At 42.3% G+C, this 21353-nt stretch overlaps 1 protein-coding gene across 4 annotated transcripts in view; it reads left to right on the top strand.

Annotated features, from left to right (window-relative positions):
* Window positions 1-21353, top strand: part of LOC126299559 (solute carrier family 22 member 5-like) — a 234376-nt gene that overhangs the window by 7005 nt on the left and 206018 nt on the right. Inside the window, exon 1 of one of the 4 annotated variants that reach the window (XM_049991557.1) lies at window positions 20955-21147. The exons of the other annotated variants lie outside the window; for them this stretch is intronic. The gene's annotated coding sequence lies outside the window, so the exon portion shown is untranslated. Of the gene's footprint in view, window positions 1-20954; window positions 21148-21353 lie in introns of those variants that run through there. 4 annotated transcript variants of the gene reach the window in all.

The following is a 21353-nucleotide window of genomic DNA, read 5'->3' as shown; positions in this document are numbered from 1 at the left end:
CAATGCTTCTGCTACTGCTGTTGCTATTGCTACCGCCACAAATAATGACAATAATTGTAATAATAACGACAATAATAGCAATAATAAGAGTGGCAGGTACAAAACAGATGTTTTCTGATGCAGGGAGATATGGGAAAAGGGAATTTAAGGAAGCAGCAACAGCTTAGAATAGCGGGAAATGAGCAAGATATGGTTGGAAAGAACGAGACACAGAGGTTACGAATGCATGCAGGAACAATGGTAGTTGTTATTGTTGCCTCATCAGATATGTCATTAACTGTGATACACATTTCTCTAATATAATGCGGGAGGTTATTTCAGAGTCGAGTTTCTGCTACTGAGGAGGACTTCGAGAAGTGGCTGATCGATGGAGTGGGACAGAAAGGATTTTTACTGTGCTGGGAACGGGTGTTTCTGCCGTGCTGTTCAGTCAAGAGCGTTAAGGTCGAGGAGAGGTGTGAGGGACAGTGTACGTTGATAAACAGAAGAGAAAACAGAGTGTGTGGAAATACCTGCGAGTGTCTGCAACCAACAGGGATAGCTGTACATATGATGGTGAAGTATGATCCAAAAGTCGAACATCACGGATATAACGAACACAAGCATTCACAGACGTTGCGGGCTAATATCGCTTAATCAATAATTGCAAGTATAAGTGTTTGTACCAGTTTCTTTTTCAGGTCAAAAGGGAAGAGCATTTTACATTTTTTACGACACAGAGAGATACTGATTACTTGCAGTTACGTAGGCCTACTTAGTCCAACTTAGATTTTCATTTATTATCACTCTTAGGCTCTTTGCTGAGAGGGAAAAGTTATCGATATTTGATACCAACAATTTGCATTACATTCCTAGTATAGGACAGAAAAATCTATGTTCATAATAGACAGGAGCTTACAACACAGTTTAAGACTATTGTGTAAAGGCTAGGAATAATGTTTTATGATATTTTTTTTTTGTAATCGCACATTTCACGAGACGCAACTATCAAAAAGCGGTTACAGACCCGTTATCTTCATGTGAATATGTAATCGCAGCTGTGACTTCAATAAGCACGTCACATTTGATATAGTAAGGGCAAAATATCTGTGAATGGATTATTCACGATGTATAGTTTGACTATATAGTTGTAGCTAGAGAAAAAAGAATATAAATAGGAAGAAAAGTAATATATTCCTGTCAGTGACAGAAATCAGACTTCCAGTGTATTGTTCTTACTCTGCAGTAGGAGCTTATCTCTCTACTAGGCTGCTTCCAACACACCTGTCAGCTGATGCTTTTTCAGCTCTCGGAAAGACAAATTGTGGTAAAGTTCTACCAGTACACTTCCGAAGATCGTTCCGATATGAAAGAGAATCCCTTTCACTAGAGCGCTTTGTACATCGGTCTTAACTACTGAAGTGTAGTTCTCTTTTCTGCTTTAATCAGTCCTAAGTTAAGATCTTGAGGTTAGTCCAGGTTTTATTCGAGCAGATGTCGGAATCTCACTGAAACCTAGACTTGACTCAAATGGTTCAAATGGCTCTGAGCACTATGGGACTCAACTGCTGTGATCATTAGTCCCCTAGAACTTAGAGCTACTTAAACCTAACTAACCTAAGGACATCACACACATCCATGCCCGAGGCAGGATTCGAACCTGCGACCGTAGCAGTCGCACGGTTCCGGACTGCGCGCCTAGAAACCTAGACTTAACTGTTGGTAGTAATCCTTTAAAACTGCTTCACAACTACGACGATGCTGTATTCACGCTACATATTCCTTCTATAGACATACTACTGGTACAAACATTACGCTACACCTCACTCGATGGACGTAAATCATAAAAAGTTAGTTCCGATAACTGCTAGAAGCTGCGATCGGAGACAGGATAGACCAAAGCACTTCAGCAACGCTCAATTAGAGCTCCATAATACACTGGTCAGCCAGAACATTATGATTACCGATCTACTATCGATACAAACTCCTCCAGGCAACGGCAGCGTCACCTGTCGAGGAATGACTGCTGGTCTTTTTCTTTCTTTTTTTAAAATCTCATTTTGTTCGATATTGTTCGTTGCATTTGTTCGGGGCGGACGTCCCATGACACCCGATAAAGTTCATTGATGATCCATTCACTCAGTATTTTTACTGCGGAGGATAGCTGTCAGACGCATGCACGGTCCATTTAGTATCAGTGAGTGTGCTGTTCGTGTGTAGAATGGGAAAGGCGCTCGGTCTATCTGAGTTTGACCTAGGGCAGATTGTGATGGCCCGGAGGTTTGGCACAAGCGTTTCCGAAACTGCAGGACTTGTCGGGGGTTGGAGGAGTGCTGTGATGAGTGTCTTCAACATTTGGTGAAGCCAAGGTGAAACCACGTCCAACGTCATGGGGTTGGGCGGCCACCCCTCATTATAGATGTCGGTCGTCGTAGGCTGAGCTAACTGGTAAAACAGGACAGCAGGCGAACTGTGGCGGAACTAACATCAGACGTTAACGCTGGGTGGAGTACATGTGCGTCTGACACACAGTGCACCGAAATCTCCTAATAACGGCCCTCTGCAGCCGACGACTCATGCATGTGCCAATGTTAACGCTATGATTTCAGCAATTTCGACTGAAATGGGCACGTGACCATCGGCACCGGACATTGGTGCAGTGGCAGAGCGTTGCATGGTCTGATGAATCGTGATACCTTCTTCACCATTCCAGTGGGAGATCGCGAACCCGTCATCCGTCTTCTTCCAGGGAACAGCTCCTAGACACCTGTGCAGAGACGAGCTGACGGCGGCTCCATTATGCTCTGGAGAACATTCACGTGGACATCCATAGGTGCGGTGGACCCCATGCAAGTTACACTGGATGCAGACAGTGTACACCCCTTCATGATGTTCATCTTTCCCGTCACCAGTGGAATTTTTCAACAAGGTAATGCGCGATATCACACGCTAAGGAGTTTGATGGAGTGGTTCGAGGAACACAGTGGCGAGTTACAGTTGATGGGCTGGCCTCCCAAGTCGCAAGAACTGAATCCGATAGAAAACACCTGGGAAATGATTGAATATAGCGTTCGAGCTCATCGCCCCTCTTCCCGGAATTTACGGGAAGTAGATGACTGGGGTGCACAGATGTGGTGCCAACTCCCTCCAGCGACCTACCAAGACCTCATTGCTTCCAAGCGACGACGTGTCGCCGCTGTTATCCGTTACAAAGTGGCATACCAGCTGTTAGGTAGGTGGTCATAATGTTCTGGCTGAGCAGTGTATGCGTGCTACGAACAGCTGATGGAATGCAGGCCACAGGTACAAAGGAGAAACCACCACTGTCTCGTCAGACAGGAAGAAAAATGCAATCAGTTTTTCAAAATATTCCCAGCGCATTCTGGAGGCCTTGCTTCTCAACACTTCTTAAAGCGTTGTTCCGAAGTGACAGGAGAATGTTTTCGCAGTTTAAAGACAGAAACAAATAACGAACTTTGAGTTGCGCCAAGAATAATTACCTTGTTTATCTATAGTCTTGTGTGCTAAAACGAATAATAACAATAAATAACATATTTACAAAAACATTTTACATGTTAAGAATTTTCACGAAAAATTTATTATTTAAAAAATGAGTTACTTATATATCTTTCCTTATGGGAACTGTTAGAAAGTGATGCAGAGAATTTCAATATTCTGCAAAATATAACTACTATAGATGTTTATATCAGCTGAAGCACTGAATCACAACTGACATCAGTCAGCGGATACCTGTGGCAACAACACGTCGCTGTATTGAGTGGAACTGTCGTGCAGACACAGTTGTAGTTAAAGCATATTCCAAGTTCCCATTCATAGGTTGAATACCGGATGAATACAGTTTTTCAACGATGGAGGTTACTTACAAGATATATAGATACCCTGAAATTCTGCGCAACAGTGGCGGCTCGTGAGTATACATTCAGAAATATTTAGAATCAGGTGAATTGGAGAGTGTGTACTTAATAGCATCTGCTGTATAACAATTATGCTTATCAACAAGTTTACTATAGGCACTGCCAATAATAATAACGACAGTAATAATAATAATATGATGCACAACGCATCAGACAAGAGAAAGAATTGTTTTTGTGGAATTTTGTTGTTTTATACAAAGTTAAGTGGAATAAGAACAGTTTGGGGCAACAACGAAATAATGTGTAAGCTTTTGCAGCTCTCCATTTCGCATTTTTGCCTAAGTGGGAGTTTTCGTGTTTTCCATTTTTGCAGACAAATGTACAAAATCCCTAACAGATGCATTAGTTCACGAATTCACTTCCAGGCTGAAAATCAGACATTCTTACGCTGCACTCACACAGCAGCTTGTGTTAATGGTACGCTTCCTTGTTAACTGTTCGCATGTAGTTACCCTTATTTGATTTCATCACCCTCTTAATCAAAGCACTGTTCTCAAAGGCCCAAGTGCCGCTTGTAGTTACACTTATTTGATTTCATCACCCTCTTAATCAAAGCACTGTTCTCAAAGGCCCTAGTGCCAGCCGCTGTGGACGAGCGGTTCTAGGCGCTTAAGTCCGGCACCGCGCTGCTGCTTCGGTCGCAGGTTCGAGTCCTGCCTCGGGCATGGATGTGTGTGATGTGTTTAGGTTAGTTAGGGGACTGAAGACGTCAGATGTTAAGTCCCATAGTGGTGAGAGCCATTTGAACCATCAAAGGCCCTAGTTCCTTCGCAGTTAACTTTTCCTGATACTTTACTTTTCCGTTCCCAGGACGAGATTTTCACTCTGCAGCGGAGTGTGCGCTAATACGAAACTACCTGGCAAACTAAAGCTGTGTGCCGAACGAGACTCGAACTCGGGACCTTTGCCATTCGCGGGCAAGTGCTCTGTCGACTGAGCTATCCAAGCACGACTCACAGCCCATCCTCATTGCAAAACTGTACTGACAGTAAACCTATTTTGTGTGTTTCTGAATGAATTATAGAACACTACGTTATGAATTTTATCATACAGTAATCATAAGGGCCTCAAGCACATCACCGTCGATTGTGAGAGTGTAGCATTTATTCATACTTCTGAAATCTGTTGATCTTATGGTGAGTCAGGTTTATCTATGTTGTAGGTCCACATTGTATACATGAAAATTCACAGAAGGCTGTATCACTGGTTTCTCTGATATTCACTTAAATGTGAGATTGATGGCGGCGTGCTTCAGGCCCTTATAGATCTCAGCGCCTCATTTGTATTCTAGTCAAGTGACCATGTTGGTAGATATTACTACTTAAGTTCAATCGCTTACACAACGGTCATTTATGTTTGGAGTTGGTTGTTTACCGTGCGGAAATCAGCTTTTATGCGTAGTGCAAACATGAACTATGTTGAAACGATTTTAAATGCTAACAGAAAAGTAAAGCTGTGAGAACGCATCGTGAGTCGTGCTAGGTCAGTCGGTGGAGCAGTTGCCTGCAAAAGGCAAAGGTTCCGAGTTGGAGTCTCGGTCCGGCACACAGCTTTAATCTGCCGGGAAATTTCATATCAGTGCACACTCCACAGCAGAGTGAAAATCTCATTCTGATAACATAAAAGGAATTTATCAGGAAAATTTAGCCGCAAAGGAACCAGGTCCCACAAGAATAGATCCTTTGATTGAGGGAGTAACGAAGTGACTACAAGCGAACATTTAACAAGGGAAGTGTACAGGTTAGCACAAGTTGTTCTGTGGGTGCAGCGCAAGAATATCTGATTTCCAACCCGGAAGTAAATTCGGGAACTAATAAATCTGTTAGGGAACTTGTACATTTGTCCAAAAAAATGGAAAGGCGTAAAAATTCCCACTTACACAAAAATGCGGAACGCAGAGTTGCGAAAGCTTACACATTATTTCGGAATTGCCCTAAACTGTAGGCCGGCCGAAGTGGCCGTGCGGTTCTAGGCGCTACAGTTTGGAGCCGAGCGACCGCTACGGTCGCAGGTTCGAATCCTGCCTCGGGCATGGATGTGTGTGATGTCCTTAGGTTAGTTAGGTTTAATTAGTTCTAAGTTCTAGGCGACTGATGACCTCAGAAGTTAAGTCGCATAGTGCTCAGAGCCATTTGAACCCTAAACTGTACTTAATTATGTAAATAACTACAGAATTTCACAAAAACAATTCTTTCTTTTGTCAGATAAGTTATGCATCTTATTATTATTATTATTATTATTATTATTACTGTTGTTGTTATATTGGCAGTGGTTGTAGTTGTATAAATTTGTTGATACGCATAACTGTCATATAGTAGGTGCTATTCATTTAACACTCCTGAATTTATCTGAATCTAAAAATTTGTAAACACTAAGAATGTATACTCACGAGCAGCCACTGAACAGAGGGCACTGAACATGTACAAAGGACAGCTCGAGAGGTCACGCCCTGCCCGACTCACAGAGCGTCACAGTAAAGCTCAAATATTTTAAACAGTAAACACTCGATGAAAGACATCTGACGCCTTTTGGAAAACTGCTTTGATTTCTAGAAACGGTTTTTGGGACAGAAGGTACGAGTGTTCTAAATCTCCTACGTATCTGTTCTGTAGAGAGAATGAAGATTAAACTAGATTAATAATAGTTCACATACAGGCAAGTAACCAACACTTCTCTCTCCGCTGCAGTCGTCAATGGAATGAAAAGCTTTGATACATTACACAAGAAAGTAATCCTCTGCTATGCGGCTGGTCCCGGCGGAGGTTCGAGTCCTCCCTCGAGCATGGGTGTGTGTGTCTGTCCTTAGGATAATTTAGGTTAAGTAGTGTGTAAGCTTCGGGACTGATGACCTTAGCAGTTAAGTCTCATAAGATTTCACACACATTTTAATCCTCTGCCGTGCAAATTACAGTGATTTTCAGAATGTAGATGTGGACATTATATTCTCTGTGCGTTTATTAACTTTCTCTTGACCTGAATGTTAGGTGCTTTTTATTGGCTATTCAGTGTGTACCCCATAATTTTTGTTTTATTGTATATACGCGAACCGTAGATTTCTCTTTAGTGAACTGGATTTTGTACGTCTCGATTGGTGGTTTTTGTGATGATTTATCAGGATGTTGTTTGATTTCGCTGACAAAAATTACCAATTTTCCAGGTAAGAGGTTCTGTTTCTTTTAGTTTATTTTTTTTATTTCTTGGACGGATTTGCTTTCGTGTCTTTCATTAAATGAATTACAGCTACATTACAGAAAAACAGATGTATCATTACTGTGCTATTTTATATGCGACCACAATCAATTCAGAACCCTTCAATGGGAGCACTGCTATTTGATAATTGTAAAGATTGTCATACTCTGTACTTTATCTTTCATTTGTATCACTATGAATTTGATCTATAATTGTATGTACATCTGAAATTTTTTATAAAAAAAATAGTATTAACCCCCACCCCTACACACATACGCACACACACTGTACATTAGCAGTTGTTTTTGTTGTGGTACTCCGTCCTAAGACAAAAATGTTCAAATGTGTGTGAATTTCTAAGGGAGGTCATCGGTCCCTAGTCTTACACACTACTTAAACTAACTTATGGCAAGAACAATAAACATACCCATGTCCGAGGGAGGGCTCGGACCTCCAGCGGGAGGGGCCTTGCAGTCCGTGACATGGCGCTCAGACCGCTCGGTCAGTCCGCGCGGCGTCCTAAGACATGTAGCTCTCCATGGTATTGTGTCCTGTGCAAGTTCTTCATCTCTGCATATGTACTGCAACCTAAATCCGTTTAAACCTGCTTACAGTACACAAGCCTTGCTCTCCTTCTACAATTTTTATCCCCACACTTCCTTCCATTATCAAATTGGCGATTCCACGATCTAACAGGATTTGTCCTATCAACACATCCCTTCTTTCAGTCAAATTGTATTACAAATTTGTTTTTCTGTTTAACTCAGTATTTCTTCACTAATAAGCCCATCTACTAATCTAATCTTCAGAATTCTTCGATATTACCATATTTCAAAAGATTTCATTCTCGTGTCTGAACTGTCTAATGCCCACGTTCCTCACAAGCCTACAATACGCACAAATACCTTCAGAAAAAATCTTAACACTTAAATTTGTAATCGGCATTAAAAAACTTCTCTTTTTCAGGAACACTTCTCTTGGTGTTGCCAGTCTGTATTTTCTATTCACTCAACTTAGGCTATCGTAAGTTATTTTTCTGCCCAAATAGAAAAACCCTTCGACTGTTTTAATATCTCATTTCCTAATCTAATTCTATCAGCATCACCTGATATAATCTGACTACATTTCATTACCCTTGTTTTACTTTTGTTTATGGTCATCTTACAACAGCTTTTAAGACAGTATCCACTACTTTCATCTGATTTTCCAAGTCCTTTGCCGTCTCTGAAAGAATTAAAATATCACCAAAAGCCCTCATTTTTTTAAATTTCTTCTTCCTGGACTTTAACCTCTTTCCAAATTTCTTTTTGATTACCTTTACTGTCTGCTTCATGTACAGAGTGAATACCTGTCTAACTGCTTTTTCAGCTACTGACTTCCTCTCATATCCTTCGACGCTTGTAATTGTAGTATGGTTTCCGTACAAGTGTAGATAATTCTTCACTCTCTGTATTTTACTCCTGTTACCTTCAAAATTTCAAATAATGTTTTCCAGCGAATAATGTCAGAAGTTTTCTTTAAATATAAAATAGCTATAAATGTAGATTTGCCTTTCTTCAGTTTATCTTATAAGATATGTCATAATATCAGTATTCCACTGCGGGTTCCTACATTTCTCTGGAGCCCAGATTGATCAGTTTCGACTTCTCCAAGCTTTTCCAGTCTTCTGCAAATAATTTGAGTCAGTATTTTGCAACCATGAGCTATTAAACTGATGATTCGGTAATATTCACACCTGTTAGCATCTAGAATTGATATTATTACATTCCGCTTGAATTCTGAGGGTAGTTAGCCTGTATTACGTATTTTGGGTACTGTTCTAATGGTTTTGTCACGGATGGCTCTTTCAAAAGTCTCAGTAATCCTTATGGGCTGTCGTCTACTAAAGGGATCTTGTTTTAACGTAAGTTCAAATGGTTCAAATGGCTCTGAGCACTATGGGACTTAACATATTAGGTCATCAGTCCCCTAGAACTGAGAGCTACTTAAACCTAACTAACCTAAGGACATCACACAACACCCAGCCTTCACGAAACAGAGAAAATCCCTGACCCCGCCGGGAATCGAACCCGGGCGTGGGAAGCGAGAACGCTACCGCACGACCACGAGATGCGGGCTTAACATAAGTCTTTCAGTTCCTTATATAAGTCTTCTCACAGTATTGTATCTCCCATCTAACCCTCATCCACTTCCTCTTCTCTTTCTATAATACTGTCTTCAAGGTTTTTTTCCCCTTCGCATAGACCTTCAATATATTCCTTCCGACTTTCAGGCTTCCTTTCTTTGCTTGGAACATCTAACAATACCACCACTTGCAAAGTAGGTTAGAAATCAGATTAATAATCTTACTCACGCAGCATATGTTCGCTTTACCGGGCAACAACAAAGTTATTGACTGTGGATGGCATCGTCAGAATGGAAATAATGAAGTCACTGTAAAAAAGTCATTAATTTTGGCACTTATCTTGAATGGATTCCCACGTAGATTGCGTCGAAGTTGTTATGGCTCATCTTGTTGATTCTAGGGTGATTCCACTTTGACTGCTAGAAGGTCCAGATCTGTATTTTAGCAATATTTGAACACCTATCAAATGCGTTTTTCAGGAAATTCTTAATGATCAAACAATCCCAGATCAGAACAATGGTATGGTAGAAATAATTTTTGACTTGGTGTTCACGATCCACATTTTCATTAAACTTCTTGTAAATTCACATATACTTCTTCTTAATTGTCACATCATCAAGAAAACTTCTTGTAAATTCACATATACTTCTTCTTAATTGTCACATCATCAAGAAAACAGTTTTGTATCAATCTTCATAAATTGAATTTCCACTTTAACGAAACACAAGACTTGACTGTTCTTTTACAAAGCGAGATAACAGCTTAACTTCTGCAAAGTGAAACAAAGATTGCTCTGTGCCCATTCGCGCCAGAACGATTACAAGTAAGTTGAAAATTATGACAGTCTCACAGAAATGAATATACACTAGAACCATATCACTGAAATATATCGATACATCGGAGTACCTATACATTAATAAAACCAAATGTTAATATTGTAACAAAAATATGTCTGTTACTTCGCAGGAAAGTAGTACGATATTACTGGTACCGAGAACTGAGGTTGGAGTGCCGTAATGGTCACGTAAATAAAGGACAATTACAAACAGGATTGCTTTTTGAGCTCGTAATATACATGCAGATGCTTCTCTTTTCTCCAAAGACCTCTTCATTTTTCCTGTAGACAGAATTTCTCTTTCCCATGGTCATTCATGTTTTTACAGCCTTACATTTGTCATCTAGCCATCCCTGCTTTGTCGTTTTGCACTTATGGTCAATTTTTTTACATTTACTCCTTTCGTCAATTAAATTCATTACATTATATTTAAGGCCAAAAATCGGTATTACTTTTTTCTGCCTCGAATCCCGGTTTACATCCAGTTACAGAGCAGCCAGTCTTTCTTATTACAGCTGTGAATAATATCAATTAACATTACTGCAGAACTGAGTCGAGCCGGCACTTCGTGGCTGACGTATTTATACGATAAGTCAGTGACCTTTGACAAGTGAGTCACGGAACGAACTGAGCGCAGCTGCATCCAACCACGGGAAAAGTAACCAAGGAGGTCAGGCTTCAAGCTTTTCCGGTCTATTAGCAAAAGGAAGGTACAACATTGTAGTAACCAGAGCACAATTATTCAGATTCAGCAGCATGACAGCCGTGCGTAGTTGCCTGTAATTTTCCGTTCGCACACTGGGAAAGCTGTGGAAGGTCACGCTCCAAACATAAAATTTCCGTCGGATGCTAGAGGAGCGTGCGAGCTCCTTTTTGCTGCGCAGAAAGCGTTAGCCTGTTGCCGGGAGCAAGTCGCTGACACCTCGCCGACGAAGGTCAAGGACGGCGGCGCCGCCGCTGCAGACCCTCTGTGCATCATTCAAATCGAACAGTGTGGAGTGGCTCTGCGCACCTCTGGCGCTTCCTTCCGAGCCGTGCAACAGAGAAGGAGACAGTCACCGTAGTCATCACGTCTCTTTTCATCCAGTGACTCTCGGGGATGAATTTTCACCGCAAAGGATTCTGTAACATACCAAATTCGAAATAAATTTTCGCCTTATCAAGAATACTTCAGAGTTAATGACAATAACGATGGCCCATATAAAGTAAGAATAAAGTAAGACAATAAATGCGTATTTATTATTTATTTGCGACAACACTGAAACGTTCCTTATTAACTATGGTAGTCATTATGCCGTGTTTATTACGATTCTACTGTACCATTATAGATGGATAGTTCAAATGGCTCCGAGAACTATGGGACTTACCATCTGAGGTCATCAGTCCCCTAGAACTTAGAACTACTTAAACCTAACTAACCTAAGGACATCACACACATCCATTCCCGAGGCAGGTTTAGAAACTGCGACCGTAGCAGTCCTGCGGTTCTGGACTGAAGCGCCTACAACCGTTATAGACTTGATGCAGCTTCTGATGAAGTTCGTGGCCTTTCACAAGCCTGATAGTTGCACTCAATGAAAAGTTTCTTTTTTTTTTAAAAAAAAAGCCAACGACATTTGTCTGAAAAAATGTACACTATCAGAATGGATTTATTTATAGTATTAAATAAGTAATTGAATGGCGAATGGCCGGCCGGAGTGGCCGAGCGGTTCTAGGCGCTTCAGTCTGGAATCGCGCGACCGCTGCAGTCGCAGGTTCGAATCCTGTCTCCGGCATGGATGTGTGTGATGACTTTAGGTTAGTTAGTTTTAAGTAGTTATAAGTTCTAGGGGACTGATGACCTCAGATGGTAAGTCCCATAGTTCTCGGAGCTATTTGAACCATCCATCTATAATGGTACAGTAAAAGCGTAATAAGCACGGCATAATGACTACCGTAGTAAATAAGGAACGTTTCAGTGTTGTCGCAAATAAATAATAAATACGCATAGTGCTCAGAGCCATTTGAACCATTTGAATGGCGAATTTGTTTTAAAATGAATGGTTGTTAATCAGTTTAATCGAAGTAACTTAGAAGAGCACGGTAACGGTTAACTAATTTCCATAATTTATTTTGGACGAATGTTACAATGAATCTTTCAACATCACCAACAACGATTTTCACTCTTATTCTAGTACAAATAAAGTAGTGCGTAAAATATACACAGCTTGTCGCAGTTCCGTTACCGAGCGAGATGGCGCAGTGGTTAGGCACTGGACTCGCATTCGGGAGGACGACGGTTCAATCCCGCGTCCGGCCATCCTGATTTAGGTTTTCCGTGATTTCCCTAAAACACTCCAGGCAAATGCCGGGATGGTTCCTTTGAAAGGGCACGGCCGACTTCCTTTCCCATTCTTCCATAATCCGATGAGACCGATGACCTCGCTGTCTGGTCTCCTTCCCCAACAACAACAACAACAACAACAACAACAACAACAGCAGTTCCGTTAGGACACTGCCTGTGGAAAGTAAAACTCATGGATTATACTCACAAAATCACTGTGTTTATTCAAAATAGTCCCCTCTGAATAAAAAAAAAAGGTTCAAATGGCTCTAAGCACTATGGGACTTAACATCTGAGGTCATCAGTCCCTTAGAACTTAGAACTACTTAAACCTAGCTAACCTAAGAACATCACACACATCCATGCCCGAGGCAGGATTCGAACCTACGACCGTAGCATCCGCGCGGTTCCGGACTGAAGCGCGTAGAACTGCTCGGCCACCGCGGCCGGCTCATATTAGTCTCAGACACATACTGTTACATTCGCGGCCACGGCCGGAATGCCTGCTGCATTCTTGAATAAATCATCCAACTTTTCTCAACTTGTACAGCTTTGTGTGTCTGTACATATACATTACATCTATCGATTTCCCATTCGGGTAATTTCTTCATGGTGTTTTTTTTCTGTTTTAGAGTGTAACTTTGGCTGCGCATTTGTACACAATTCCAGTCGTAGATAAATGATACGCATTCTCCACTGGAGTTGGCGCAATTTATACGTCTGATATTCGACTAAAAGTTAACTATTGACTCACATTTCTGTAACCACTATGTAAGCTCACCGTAGAAAGCAGTAGTCACCGCAGCCCCTCCCCCCTCCTCCCCCCCCCCCCCACCCCCAGTCGCTTTGGAGCGCTATAGATGGCGTAGGATTGTTACCAGGCGCAATAAGATTTGTCGGTGTGATGACCTGAAAGTGTAGCAGAAATGAGCTACCGAGTTTGGACACGCTCATAGCCACACCGACATTGAAGTTGCCCGATTCACTGGTGTTTCATCCCGGACAGACCAACGTGTGTACAAAGAATATCACTCTAGCAATGTAGCACAGCGTAAAAATGGTGGTCATAAAAAGATCATAACCGACAGGAACCGGAGATCGATTTCAAGACAAAATGGCGAAGGTAACGTCACGCAATAGAAGTTTGGAATCGGTTACCTCGCAGAAGGCTCACAGCGGCACATGAAGCTACACATTTGCAGTGGGCCACATAACATGGAAACTGGACTTAACGTGACTGGAGGCGTGGTAGTATGGTACAGCAAGTCATGATTCTGTCTCTTTTCGAATGATGTTGCGGCGGACCAATGCGGCGTTCAACTCGCAATGTGTGGAGGAAGTAGTTCTGGCCAGACGTGGCTCTGCGACTTAAGCCAATTCATTCAGGTAACTGTGAACATGAACCACCATATGATAAGAGAGATGTCAATAACTACCGACCCGTTTCACTACTGACATCATTTTCCAAAATTTTTGCGAATGTGATGAATTTTAGAATAGTATCTGACCTTAGCAACAGTAATGTCCTCAGCAATTCACAGTTTGTGCTTCAGAAGAGTTGCTCTACTGATAATGCCATTTACATGTTCCCTTACCAAATTTTACAAGCTTTAAATAATAATATAGCACCGTTTGGTATTTAAGGTTGTCCATAGCACAAAAAAGGTTGTACAATGCTGCAAAAAACTAAAATCACTTACTCACTCTGCGGTGGCCGAGCGGTTCTAGGCGCTTTAGTCCGGAACTGCGCGACTACTACGGTCGCAGGTTCTAACCCTGCCTCGGGCATGGATGTGTGTGATGCCCTTAGGTTAGTTAGGTTTCAGTAGTTCTAAGTTCTACGGGACTGATGACCTCAGATGTTAAGTCCCATAGTGCTCAGAGCCATCTGACAGATAGCAAAGCCGGCCGGGGTGGCCGAGCGGTTCTAGGAGCTACAGTTTGGAACCGCGCGACCGCTACGGTCGCAGGTTCGAATCCTGCCTCGGACATGGATGTGTGTGACGTCCTTAGGTTAGTTAGGTTTAAGTAGTTCTAAGTTCTACGGGACTGATGACCTCAGAAGTTGAATCCCATAGTGCTCAGAGCTATATCTTCATTATGAGTATGCTGTGTGCATCGCAGTCTTCTAAGATCAAAACAGCATTGTTCACAGGACTGTAGACATACTGTCCTGGTACAATGAAAACTTAAGCAACACATCGCACTTCGTCCGACCCAGTAACTCATGCGATCCTAATCTCATAGAATATCTATGAGACTTTTTGGAGCATCAGTTCCGCAGTTTGCTAGCTCTTAGGGATGTAATCAACTGTGAGTGACTTCATCTGGTTATAATGACTGTCCTTAAAGTGTTATAACAAATGTTACATAGTGTCATATACGTCTTTCTGAAATAACCTTTCACAAAGCAGCCAAGTGAACGTACAAGCGCTTTGATGCCTCTTCCGGTCAAAACTCGAAATCCGCCCTCATATTCATCCAACCTATCAAATACAATGAAGCCATCCTTTCCCTTCCCACATCAGAGCTCTTTTCTTCGCTTCTCCATGCCATTCATGAGGCAAGTGTTGCAATCCATACCTAATATGTCTTACACTTTTGCCACTACATCCTTTACAACCTCCCCGCCCCCCACCACGCCCAATGCAAATTCAGAGCTTTGCCATAGATCAACAGCGCTCGGGCGCCAAGTAGTCGTCCAAAAACGAAGTAATGCGTTTACCATCAGCATTAGAACGGGCAGGACTTCTTGGGGATGCAATAACCCTGTGTCGCAGTAATTAATGCTTTCTGTCGCACACCAAAATTTCTCTCGCTAATATAATGTTAAGATGGGTTGCATCAACCTTCGCCTAAGGAGGAAGAGTATACCGAGCGCAGATTGGCTTGCACGCGGGTAGGTGGCACTAAAAGTTTAAATCCCTTTCAATAGTGAAAATTGAAGAACGCTTTGTTAATTGATCCAGTAAACGAAAATTTATTAGTTGGTGTTTCGATGAGGGTTTTAGCACTCGTTTTCCCAAAATCACTCACTCATACACACACAATGACACACATACAGTCACACTACAAACATCTTAGCTGCCAGATCAAAATCTGTGGTTAAAAAAACGTTGACAGAGGAAGGCTAAGCTAATACTGTGAAAAGCGTGGTTCGATGAGGACTGTACTTAAAGGGTATAATAAGCCATGCGTTTTGTAATTCACTAAATCCTCCATCCTAAAAGTTTAGGCGGATGTCTAGGCAATTTAGAAAAATTTTAAATTTTTACCACTCTTAGTTAAAATCAGTGGTCACCCCGACCTAAGTTTGATACTTCTCTCTTTCTTTCTCTCTTCATTCTCTTAAAGTGTGTTGTACAGTGATTTGTGAACCAGGAGGACCACCGGTTGTGGATGCGTCACAGCGGACTATGAAGCCGTCTGTAACATGAGTGCGTGTTATTCGGAGCGGAAAAAAATGGTTCAAATGGCTCTGAGCACTATGGGACTTAACATCTATGGTCATCAGTCCCCTAGAACTTAGAACTACTTAAACCTAACTAACCTAAGGACATCACACAACACCCAGCCATCACGAGGCAGAGAAAATCCCTGACCCCGCCGGAACCCGGGCGTGGGAAGCGAGAACGCTACCGCACGACCGCGAGATGCGGGCTATTCGGAGGGGAGTTAGGATAAATTCGCCCTGTCTGAATGAGCAGTATGAGGTACCCCACGTCCGGTCAGCTGGCTTCACTGTACACAGCTTATTATTCCGCGACGCCAGTCACTCCTCACATAGCTGAAGGGCGCTCTGACTCAGTGAGATTACAACCTGCATGGGACGGACACATTGTGATTCCTGAATGTCGTCTTGACTTTTATATTCGCGTGTTCATTTTACCACATTCCCACGCCCTGGGCCAACAGCAGAATGATGTGTGTTCCCCTTACCATTGTAGCAGAAGTGTGTCTTCATGTTTCTGTTCAGTTTTTGTGCTGGGTAAATCACTTGTAATGCATTTAGTGCGCTAAGGAAACTACAGCATATGACACAATTTTTTACATTGATGGTGACTCATCTGTTCCTTTGCTTTCGGGATCCTTCTGCACTATATACAGTAAATTCCTTAGGAAGGCAGGTCTTGGTAACCCACTGCAGTAAAACTACCGAACAGCCAAGGAAGCCCCGTTGCTTAATGCTGTCAGTTTATACAGGGTTATTCATAAGTATCTACAGGGTTTCAGAAGACGACTTCGCGAAAACTACAAGACTCACAGGAAAATTATACATATGAGTCGACAAGGCGTCCCTCCAACTACCGAAATGAAATACGCGCCATCCTAATATAGATGTCAAGCTCCATTACTGGTTAATATGTCGTAACAATGTTCTTTTCAAAAAAGTACTGCGGAGACCAATGTGACTGGTCAAAGAAGAGGAGTAGTATCGCGAACTTTGTTACACTTCCCTTACACTTCACTTAATAAATGCAAATCCTCTGGTCCAGACTGTATACCAATTAGGTTCCTTTCGGAGTATGCTCACGCATTAGCTCCATACTTAACAATCATATACAACCGTTCGCTCGACGAAAGATCCGTATCCAAAGACTGGAAAGTTGCACAGGTCACACCAATATTCAAGAAAGGTAGTAGGAGCAATCCACTAAATTACAGGCCCATATCGCTAACGTCGATATGCAGCAGGATTTTGGAATGTGTATTGTGTTAAAACATTATGAATTACCTCGAAGAAAACTGTCTATTGACACACAGTCAACATGGGGTTAGAAAACATTGTTCTCGTGAAACACAAGTACCTTTTCATTCACATGAAGTGTTGAGTGTTATGCTACGGTCGCAGGTTCGAATCCTGCCTCGGGCATGGATGTGTGTGATGTCCTTAGGTTAGTTAGGTTTAAGTAGTTCTAAGTTCTAGGGGACTAATGACCACAGCAGTTAAGTCCCATAGTGCTCAGAGCCATTTGAACCATTTTTTTGTTGAGTGTTATTGACAAGGGATTTCAGGTCGATTCCGTATTTCTGAATTTCCGGAAAGTTTTTGACACTGTACCACACAAGCGGGTCGTAGTGAAATTGCCTGCTTATGGAATATCGTCTCAGTTATGTGACTGGATTTGTGATTTCCTATCGCAGTTCGTAGTAATTGACGGAAAGTCATCGAGTAAAACAGAAGTGATTTCTGGCGTTCCCCGAAGTAGTGTTATAGGCCCTTTGTTGTTCCTTATCTATATAAACGATTTAGGAGACAATATGAGCAGCCGTCTTCGGTTGTTTGCAGATGACGCTGTCGTTTATCGACTAATAAAGTCATAAGAAGACCAAAACAAACTGCAAAACGATTTATAAAAGATATCTGAATGGTGCGAAAAGTGGCAGTTGACCCTAAATAACGAAAAGTGTGAGGTCATCCACATGAGTGCTGAAAGGAACTCGTTAAACTTCGGTTACACGATAACTCAGTCTAATCTAAAAGCCATAAATTCAACTAAATACCTAGGTATTAAATTAAATGATACAATAAGTTTACTGTTACCAGTCACTGTTTATTTGTTTCCACGACGCGTTTCGAAGGTTTAAACCTCCATCATCAGGTGGATATACATCAGTTAATATGGCATTTGTGTGTTTGTGTTGTGTTACGATTTCTTTGGAGGAAGTTGTGACACTGTCTCCAGTGGTCACAGGATGCTTTCACAGTCGTAACACATCACATGAACACTATCATATTGTATAAACAAATATGGCAAATACCTAGGTATTACAGTTATAAACAACTTAATTGGAAGGAACACATAGAAAATGTGTGGGGAAGGCTAACCAAACACTGCGTTTTATTGGCAGGACACTTAGAAAATGTAACACACCCACTTAGGAGACTGCCTACACTATTCTTGTCCGTCCTCTTTTAGAATACTGTTGCGCTGTGTGGGATCCTTACCAGATAGGACTGACGGAGTACATCGAAAAAGTTCAAAGAAAGGCAGCACGTTTTGTATTATCGCGAAATATGGGAGACAGTGTCACAGAAATGATGCAGGATTTGGACTGGAAATCATTAAAAGAAAGGTGTTTTTCGTTGCGACGGAACCTTCTGACGAAATTCCAATCACCAACTTTCTACTCCACATGCGAAAATATTTTGTTGACACCGACCTACATAGGGAGAAACGACCACCACCATGAAATAAGGGAAATCAGAGCTCGTAGGGAAGGATATAGGTGTTCGTTCTTTCTATACAAGATTGTAATAATAGAGAATTGTGAAGGTGGTTCGATGAACCCTCTGCCAGGTACTTGAATGTGATTTGCAGAGTATCCATGTAGATGTAGCTAGATCGCAAGACGAGCTCTAACCGCAGCACCCACGAATGCGAGTGCATTATCCTACCCATGTCGCCACATCGTGCGAAGTAAAGGGTTCGTTGTCCCTTCTCGAGAGTAATTTTTAGATTTATATCTGCTAACCTTCAAGATAGTGTTACTCTTTCTACAACGTGGTATCAAGAAAATCTCTTGTATCATCTGCTGGGTGGTCCATTGACAGTGCCCGGGCCAAGTATCTCACGAAATAAGCATCAAACGAAAAAACTACGAAGAATGAAATTCGTCTAGCTTGAAGGGGGACACAAGATGGCGGTATGGTTGCCCCTCTAGATGGCGCTGCCATAGGTCAAACGGATATCAACTGCGTTTTTTAAAATAGGAACCCCCATTTCTTATCACATATTCATGTAGTACATAAATAAATATGAATGTTTTAGTTGGACTACTTTTTCGCTTTGTGATGGATGGCGCTGTAATAGTCACAAACGTATAAGTACGTAGTATCACGTAACATTCCGCCAGTGCGGACGGTATTAGCTTCGTGATACATTACCCGTGTTATAATGGACCATTTACCGATTGCGGAAAAGGTCGATATCTTGTTGATGTATGGCTACTGTGATCAAAATGCCCAACGGGCGTGTGCCATGTATGCTGCTCGGTATCCTGGACGACATCATCCAAATGTCTGGACCATTCGCCGGATAGTTACGTTATTTAACGAAACAGGAAGTGTTCAGACACATGTGAAACGTCAACCACGATATGCAACAAATAATTATGCCCAAGTAGGTTTTTTAGCTGCTGTTGCGGCAGTTCTGCACATCAGTAGCACACAAATTGCGCGAGAATCGGGAATCTCAAAAACGTCGGTTTTGAGAATGCTACGTCAACATCGATTGCACCGGTACCATATTTCTATGCATCAGGAATTGCATGGCGACGACTTTGAACGTCGTGTACAGTTCATCCACTGGCCACATGAGAATTACGGAACGATGACAGATTTTTTGCACGCGTTCTATTTAGCGACGAAGCGTCATTCACCAACAGCGGTAACGTAAACCGGCATAATATGCACTATTGGGCAACGGAAAATCCACGATGGCTGCGTCCAGTGGAACATCAGCGACCTTGGCGGGTTAATGTGTGGTGCGGCATTATGGGGGGGAAGGATAATTGGACCCCATTTTATCGATGGCGGTCTAAATAGTGCAATGTATGCTGATCTCCTACGTAATGTTCTACCGATGTTACTACAAGATGTTTCACTGCATGTCAGAATGGCGATTTACTTACAACATGATGGATGTCCGGCACATAGCTCCCGTGCGGTTGAAGGGGTATTGAATAGCATATTTCATGACAAGTGGTTTGGTCGTCGAAGCACCATACCATGGCCCGCACGTTCACCAGATCTGATGTCCCCGGATTCCTTTCTGTGGGGAAAGTTGAAGGACATTTGCTATCGTGATCCGCCGACAACGCCTGACAACATGCGTCAGCGGATTGTCAATGCACGTGCGAACATTACGGAAGGCGAACTATTCGCTGTTGAGAGGAATGTCGTTACACGTATTGCCAAATGCATTGAGGGTGACGGGCATGATTTTGAGGATTTATGGCACTAATGTGGTATTTACAGGTAATCGCGCTGTAACAGCATGCGTTCTCAGAAATGACAAGTTCACTAAGGTACATGTATCACATTGGAACAACCTTAATAAAATGTCCAAACGTAACTACGTTCTATATTTTAATTTTAAAAAAAACCTACCTGTTACCAACTGTTCTTCTAAAATTGTGAGCCATATGTTTGTGACTATTACAGTGCCATATCACAAAACGAAAAGAGTGGTTTAACTAAAACATTCATATTTCTTTACGTACTACACGAATATGTAATAAAAAATGGGGCTTCGTATTTTTAAACAAAACGCAGTTGATATCCGTTTGACCTATGGCAGCGCCATCTAGCGGGCCAACCATGGCGCCATCTGGTTTCCCCCTTCAAGGTAGACAAGTTTCGTTCTTTGTAGTTTTTTCGTTTGACGCTTATTTCGTGAGTTATTTGGCCCGGTCACGATGAATGGACCACCCTGTATATCAAACTAGTTCGAGAGCATTTTAGCGGGCATTATAGCCAGATGGGTACTTGCATGGCCGAACGCACAGAGCTCCGGAAGGCGTGGAGCACTCAATACTAATTGCATCTACGGCGCCACAACTAAGAGCGCGTGCAGCTGGCAGGCTTCCAGCGCCTTCAGAAGCGTCAAACTGGCAGTAATTGCGCGCCGGCTCGCTCGTTCCCAGCGCCCATCGCCGCAGAGGCCAGCTGATCCGCTGTGCCACACTGCCGCGCGGGTGCGGCATGAGTTGCGGCTCCGAGCGTCCACTGGGGGCTGACTGCAGGAACTCCTCAGAGGTACAGCCGATAGGCGTCTTTTGTCGAGCACACATTGTTTTCTTGACTGTCGTTTCAAGCTGACGACGGTGTGACTGGGGATCAAGCCTTCAAATATGTGACACGTAGAGAATCAACAGGTTCATCTGTTAACTACCTCACACCTCGACTTCTCCGTTTCTTGTGATTCAAACAGTTTCATTTGAATGTTTAATTTTCGTTTATTG

This window comes from Schistocerca gregaria, chromosome X (assembly GCF_023897955.1).
Source record: "Schistocerca gregaria isolate iqSchGreg1 chromosome X, iqSchGreg1.2, whole genome shotgun sequence".
NCBI classification, from domain to species: domain Eukaryota; kingdom Metazoa; phylum Arthropoda; class Insecta; order Orthoptera; family Acrididae; genus Schistocerca; species Schistocerca gregaria.
Note: the sequence above shows the minus strand (reverse complement) of the source record. Positions and strands in the feature narration are given on the sequence as shown.